Genomic DNA, 7,500 nt, shown 5'->3' on the forward strand with positions numbered 1-7,500 from the left:
CTACACACTAAACCCTACGCACTATACCCTACGCACTATACCCTACACACTAAACCCTACGCACTATACCCTACACACTATACCCTACGCACTATACCCTACGCACTATACCCTACGCACTATACCCTACACACTAAACCCTACGCACTGTACCCTACGCACTAAACCCTACACACTATACCCTACACACTGTACCCTACGCACTAAACCCTACGCACTATACCCTACACACTGTACCCTACGCACTAAACCCTACACACTGTACCCTACGCACTAAACCCTACGCACTATACCCTACGCACTATACCCTACGCACTATACCCTACGCACTGTACCCTACACACTAAACCCTACACACTATACCCTACACACTGTACCCTACGCACTAAACCCTACGCACTATACCCTACGCACTATACCCTACGCACTATACCCTACGCACTGTACCCTACACACTAAACCCTACGCACTAAACCCTACGCACTATACCCTACGCACTATACCCTACACACTAAACCCTACGCACTATACCCTACGCACTATACCCTACGCACTATACCCTACACACTATACCCTACGCACTATACCCTACGCACTAAACCCTACACACTAAACCCTACGCACTATACCCTACACACTAAACCCTACACACTAAACCCTACGCACTATACCCTACACACTAAACCCTACGCACTGTACCCTACACACTAAACCCTACACACTAAACCCTACGCACTATACCCTACGCACTATACCCTACGCACTATACCCTACGCACTATACCCTACACACTAAACCCTACGCACTATACCCTACGCACTAAACCCTACGCACTATACCCTACGCACTATACCCTACGCACTATACCCTACGCACTATACCCTACACACTATACCCTACGCACTATACCCTACGCACTAAACCCTACGCACTATACCCTACGCACTATACCCTACGCACTAAACCCTACGCACTATACCCTACGCACTATACCCTACACACTAAACCCTACGCACTATACCCTACACACTATACCCTACGCACTATACCCTACGCACTATACCCTACGCACTATACCCTACACACTAAACCCTACGCACTGTACCCTACGCACTAAACCCTACACACTATACCCTACACACTGTACCCTACGCACTAAACCCTACGCACTATACCCTACACACTGTACCCTACGCACTAAACCCTACACACTGTACCCTACGCACTAAACCCTACGCACTATACCCTACGCACTATACCCTACGCACTATACCCTACGCACTGTACCCTACACACTAAACCCTACACACTATACCCTACACACTGTACCCTACGCACTAAACCCTACGCACTATACCCTACGCACTATACCCTACGCACTATACCCTACGCACTGTACCCTACACACTAAACCCTACGCACTATACCCTACGCACTAAACCCTACGCACTAAACCCTACGCACTATACCCTACACACTAAACCCTACGCACTAAACCCTACGCACTATACCCTACGCACTATACCCTACGCACTATACCCTACGCACTATACCCTACGCACTAAACCCTACACACTAAACCCTACGCACTATACCCTACGCACTATACCCTACGCACTATACCCTACGCACTATACTATACCCTACGCACTATACCCTACGCACTATACCCTACACACTAAACCCTACGCACTATACCCTACGCACTATACCCTACACTAAACCCTACGCACTATACCCTACGCACTGTACCCTTCAGACTAAACCCTACGCACTATACCCTACGCACTATACCCTACACACTAAACCCTACGCACTATACCCTACGCACTATACCCTACGCACTATACCCTACGCACTATACCCTACAGACTAAACCCTACGCACTATACCCTACGCACTATACCCTACGCACTATACCCTACACACTAAACCCTACGCACTATACCCTACGCACTATACCCTACACACTAAACCCTACGCACTATACCCTACGCACTATACCCTACACACTAAACCCTACGCACTATACCCTACGCACTATACCCTACACACTAAACCCTACGCACTATACCCTACGCACTATACCCTACGCACTATACCCTACACACTATACCCTACACACTATACCCTACGCACTAAACCCTACGCACTATACCCTACGCACTATACCCTACGCACTATACCCTACGCAGTAAACCCTACGCACTATACCCTACGCAGTAAACCCTACGCACTATACCCTACGCACTATACCCTACGCACTATACTCTACACACTAAACCCTACGCACTATACCCTACACACTAAACCCTACGCACTATACCCTACGCACTATACCCTACGCACTATACCCTACGCACTATACCCTACACACTAAACCCTACGCACTATACCCTACGCACTATACCCTACACACTAAACCCTACGCACTAAACCCTACGCACTATACCCTACGCACTATACCCTACGCACTATACCCTACACACTAAACCCTACGCACTATACCCTACGCACTATACCCTACGCACTATACCCTACGCACTATACCCTACGCACACTACCCTACACACTAGCACCCTACACACTAAACCCTACGCACTATACCCTACACACTAAACCCTACACACTATACCCTACGCACTAAACCCTACACACTATACCCTATGCACTAAACCCTACGCACTAGCAGCCTACACACTATACCCTAAACACTATACCCTACGCACTAAACCCTACACACTAAACCCTACACACTAGCACTCTACACACTATACCCTACACACTAAACCCTACGCACTATACCCTATGCACTCTACCCTATGCACTAAACCCTACGCACTAAACCCTACACACTAAACCCTAGGCACTAAACCCTAGGCACTAAACCCTACGCACTATACCCTACACACTAGTACCCTAAACACTATACCCTACACACTATACCCTACACACTAGCACCCTACACACTATAGCCTAAACACTATACCCTTCAGACTTGCACCCTGAACCAGAGGTGGGACCAAGTCATTGTTTTACAAGTCACAAGTAAGTCTCAAGTCCCAAGTCAACACAGGCAAGTCCGAGTCAAGTCTTAAGTCAAGACAGGCAAGTCCAAGTCAAGTCTCAAGTCAAGACAGGCAACGCCAAGTCAAGACAGGCAAGTCCAAGTCAAGTCTTAAGTCAAGACAGGCAAGTCCGAGTCAAGTCTTAAGTCAAGACAGGCAAGTCCAAGTCAAGACCATCAAGTATCAAGTCAAGTCTCAAATCCTAAACTTTGAGTTTAGAGTCCTAAACAAGTCATAATGTGCTCTTCACCAAATGTAATACCATTTCATATTTTTAACAAGAGTAATAGTTTGTATATTACATTTACGCAAATCATGAATGCTTTTAAAAATATCCATATATTTATTACTTTCCAAATAAACTTTATATTTCCATGGAAATACATGGGTAGCCATGAGAAAGACACATCAGTATGACAACACAAACTAAATATTGTAGTGCTCTCTCTCTCTCTCTCTCTCCAGATATACTCTAGACACCTAAAACAATGCTGCCATAAATGTACAGTCATTTACTAAAAGGTACATCATAACAGCTGATACTGAACTTCAAGTAGGCCTACAATTTGAACACTGGCCTGAATGTCTGAGAGAAGAAAATACAGATCACAAAGATGGGAGATAAAACCTGAACGTGTGTGTGTGTGTGTGTGTGTGTGTGTGTGTGTGTGTGTCTGTGTGTCTGTGTGTGTGTGTGTGTGTTGTGTGTGTGTGTGTGTGTGTATATAATGCATAAACAGTTTCATTTGTTTCTCTTATCTCAGGGCCCTATGATGCATTGCATTTGCAAAAGACCAAATTCGATAAAAGTCTGTCAGTCATTTGTGCACGATGAGGCCGCGGTAATGATGCCACCATGGCTGCAGACCGGCTCCACCGTAGTACTGAGAGACGGCCACTCGGGACAGTGAAGGAAGAGCCTTCCTGTTCATTGCCCAGAACAAGAAGCCATTCTGTCTTTCGCACATGTCAAGGTAGTGACTTAGACGTAGTGCTGGAGTGGTCCCAACAGCTTTCTTCTACCTTTTACAGTGTGCTGCAAACAGCCCTTCTTCTTGTCCAAGACTATGGTCCTATCGCTCTTCCTCATCAACAAGAGGCACAGCTTTGCTCAGTCCCTGTAGCATCTTGCAGAATCAGTTCTGGCAAAACATGTAAAAGCATAGCAGAAACAAACCCAAAAAAAAGGCTGGTATTAGAGTTATTGGTGATGCAGTGGGTTAAACTGGAAAAAAAAGTATTATTGTTGGACCGAGGGAACAACAGAACTGATTTGTGACTATCTTCTCCCCCTGTGTATCAAATCTGTTGCTTCTCCAAATGGCTTCAGGATATCCACCAACTCCTTCAATTTATTCCACTCCCGTACTGTGAACAACAACTCCTTGTGTGTCCAGCTTTTTCTAGAACATGACTGAGCTTTCGAACGGTCAGGTTGGATAACTGACTTCACTTGTCTCAGTGTTGAAGTTCCAGCTTGTGTTGACAGCAGGAGGGATACCTTTCCCCCCCCCCCCCAAATTCAGCCTCAAACACCTCTTTGAATGTTGTGCCCTGTATGAGGTAGCAGTGAGATAATTTTTTGTTTGTTGATAACTTTGAAAGAGAAGTCCATTTTCCCACCACCAGCTGGGCAATAGGGTTAGGTCATTCCAGAGCTCTGGGTCGTCAAGGTGATCTTCGTCGTCAAGGTGATCTTCGTCGTCAAGGTGATCTTCGTCGTCAAGGTGATCTTCATCATCTAGTTCAATGGGGAAGCATACAGTGAATGTTTCTTTTCTTAGTGTCGGCAGCATTGTCACTAAATGATATAGTCCAATTTATCTTTAATGCTGTACTAGGCAGGGTAGCCTAGTGGTTAGAGCGTTGAGCTAGTAACCGAAAGGGTTGCAAGTTCAAATCCCTGAGTTGACAAGGTACAAATCTGTCGTTCTGCCCCTGAACAAGGCAGTTAACCCCACTGTTCCTAGGCTGTCATTGAAAATAAGAATTTGTTCTTAACTGACTTGCCTAGTTAAATAAATATAACATTAAAAAAATAAACTCGCCACATATGGCCTCAAATTGATCACAGATTATTTTTGGCCGTGTGTGTGTGTGTGTGTGTGTGTGTGGATGGAAGCCTTTTGAAGCGGTCACAGGCCAAGAGATTGGACTTGAGCTGTATCCTCTCTCTATCTTTCTCCATACAGTGACACCTTCGCATTTCGGTCGGACCAAAATGTCCACTGTGACTGAAACATGGTCTGTGTTGCTCAACTGAGTTTTCAGGTTTTGGAACGTTTCTCTGGTTCTCTCCTTTTGATGTCAATGTTCTGCGACCGGGCTGGGCTGTACTTACTGTCCAACCGCTAACAGAAAGTGACCAGAACTCTTGTTTTCCACAATAGACAGAGAGGCAAGTTGCAATCGATAACCAGGTCAGACAGTATTGCATTGTTGCTAGCTTTCTGCTGTGGATGATTCATGCTGTACTGGCCTACACGGATCTCCGTGAACTGTGAGATTGGAGACTGTTGTTTCACTTGTGACACTTTTGTTCCCCTGGTATTGTTCAAATCTGTATTGATTTAACGTTACGTTAGCCTACATGCTACACTAGTAAAGTAATAAAATATATAGCTGTCGGCTATATTAGCCATGACTTACCGTTCTTTGTGCAGCTTCAAATGTCGAACAAAGTTGGAAATTGTTGCTCCTCCGTCTGTAATTCTCTTCCCTCATGTTTTGCAAGTTGCAATCAATTTTTTGTTGATACAGCGTTGTCTTTTATATCCGAAAATAATAATTTTGTGGTGTCATCTTTCCAAGGGCTCCATCTGAATTCACCCGTCGACGTTCCTCTGCGCTGCCAAAGCACAACTGTTTCCTCAGCTGGCACATTTTGATTGGCTGCTGTCCGATTCAAACTGTAATCCGTTAAATGAAGAGTTGATGCGCTGACCTCTTTTTAACAGCATCATTTTTAATATTTGGGCTTCCGGGAGGGTATCAAGTCAGGTCAAGTAAGTCATAAGGCTCAAGTCCAAGTCAAGTCTCGAGTCATTGGTGTTAAAGTCAAAGTAGAGTTGCAAGTCATCATATTTGTGTCTCGAGTCCACACCTCTGCCCTAAATACTAAACCCTACACACTAGCACCCTACACACTAAACCCTACACACTATACCCTACACACTATACCCTACACACTATACCCTAACACTATACCCTACACACTAGCACCCTACACACTATACCCAAACACTATACCCTAACACTATACCCTACACACTAGCACCCTACACACTATACCCTACACACTATACCCTACACACTAGCACCCATGGCTACAGATGTGAGTGCTACGGGCGGTAGTCATTTAAGCAGGTTACCTTTGCATTCTTGGGCTCAGGGACTATGGTGGTCTGCTTGAAACATGTTGGTATTACAGACTGGGTCAGGGAGAGGTTGAAAATATCACTGAAGACACTTGCCAGCTAGTCAGCGCATGCTCTGAATATGCGTCCTGGTAATCCGTCTGGCCCTGCGGCCTTGTGAATGTTAACCTGTTTAAAGGTCTTACTCACATCAGCTACAGAGAGCATTATCACACAGTTGTCCGGAACAGCTGGTGCTCTCATGCATGCTTCAGTGTTGCTAGCCTCGAAGCGAGCATAGAAGGTTTTTAGCTCGTCTGGTAAACTCACATCACTGGACAGCTCACGCCTGGGTTTCCCTTTTGTAATCCGTGATAGTTTGCAAGCCCTGCCACGTCCGACGAGCGTCAGAGCCGGTGTAGTAGGATTCGATCTTGGTCCTGTGTTGAAGCTTTGCCTGTTTGTCGGAGAGCGTAGCGGGATTTCTTATAAGCGTCCGGATTAGTGTCCTTCTCTTTGAAACCTCAAGCTCTAGCCTTTAGCTCAGTGCGGATGTTGCTTTTAATCCATAGTTTTTTGGTTGGGATACGTTCGTACTGTCACTGTGGGGACGACGTCATCAGTGCACTTATTAATTAATGAAGCCGGTGACTGATGAGCTGACGAGGTAAAAATCTGTCGTTCTGCCCCTGAACAAGGCAGTTAACCCACTGTTCCTAGGCCGTCATTGTAAATAATCTGACTTGCCTAGTTAAATAAAAGTGTAATAAAAAATAAATAATAATAATCGGCAAATCGGTGTCCAAAAATACCGATTACCGATTGTTATAAAAACTTGAAATCGGCCCGAATTAATCGACCATTCCGATTAATCGGTCGACCTCGTAATACGTACGTACTGTCACTGTGGGGACGACGTCATCAGTCCACTTATTGATGAAGCCGGTGACTGAGGTGGTATACTCCTCAATGCCAACGGATAAATCCCGGAACATATTCCAGTCTGTGCTAAACAGTCCTGTAGTTCAGCATCCGCTTCATTCGGACCACTTCTGAATTGACCGCGTCACTGGTAC

General features: G+C 45.4%; 1 protein-coding gene across 5 annotated transcripts in view; it reads left to right on the plus strand.

Annotated features, from left to right (window-relative positions):
* The window catches only part of ccdc171 (coiled-coil domain containing 171), a 107,198-nt gene that overhangs the window by 79,906 nt on the left and 19,792 nt on the right, over positions 1 to 7,500 (plus strand). The window lies entirely within an intron of this gene.

This window comes from Salmo salar, unplaced genomic scaffold (assembly GCF_905237065.1).
Source record: "Salmo salar unplaced genomic scaffold, Ssal_v3.1, whole genome shotgun sequence".
Taxonomy (NCBI): domain Eukaryota; kingdom Metazoa; phylum Chordata; class Actinopteri; order Salmoniformes; family Salmonidae; genus Salmo; species Salmo salar.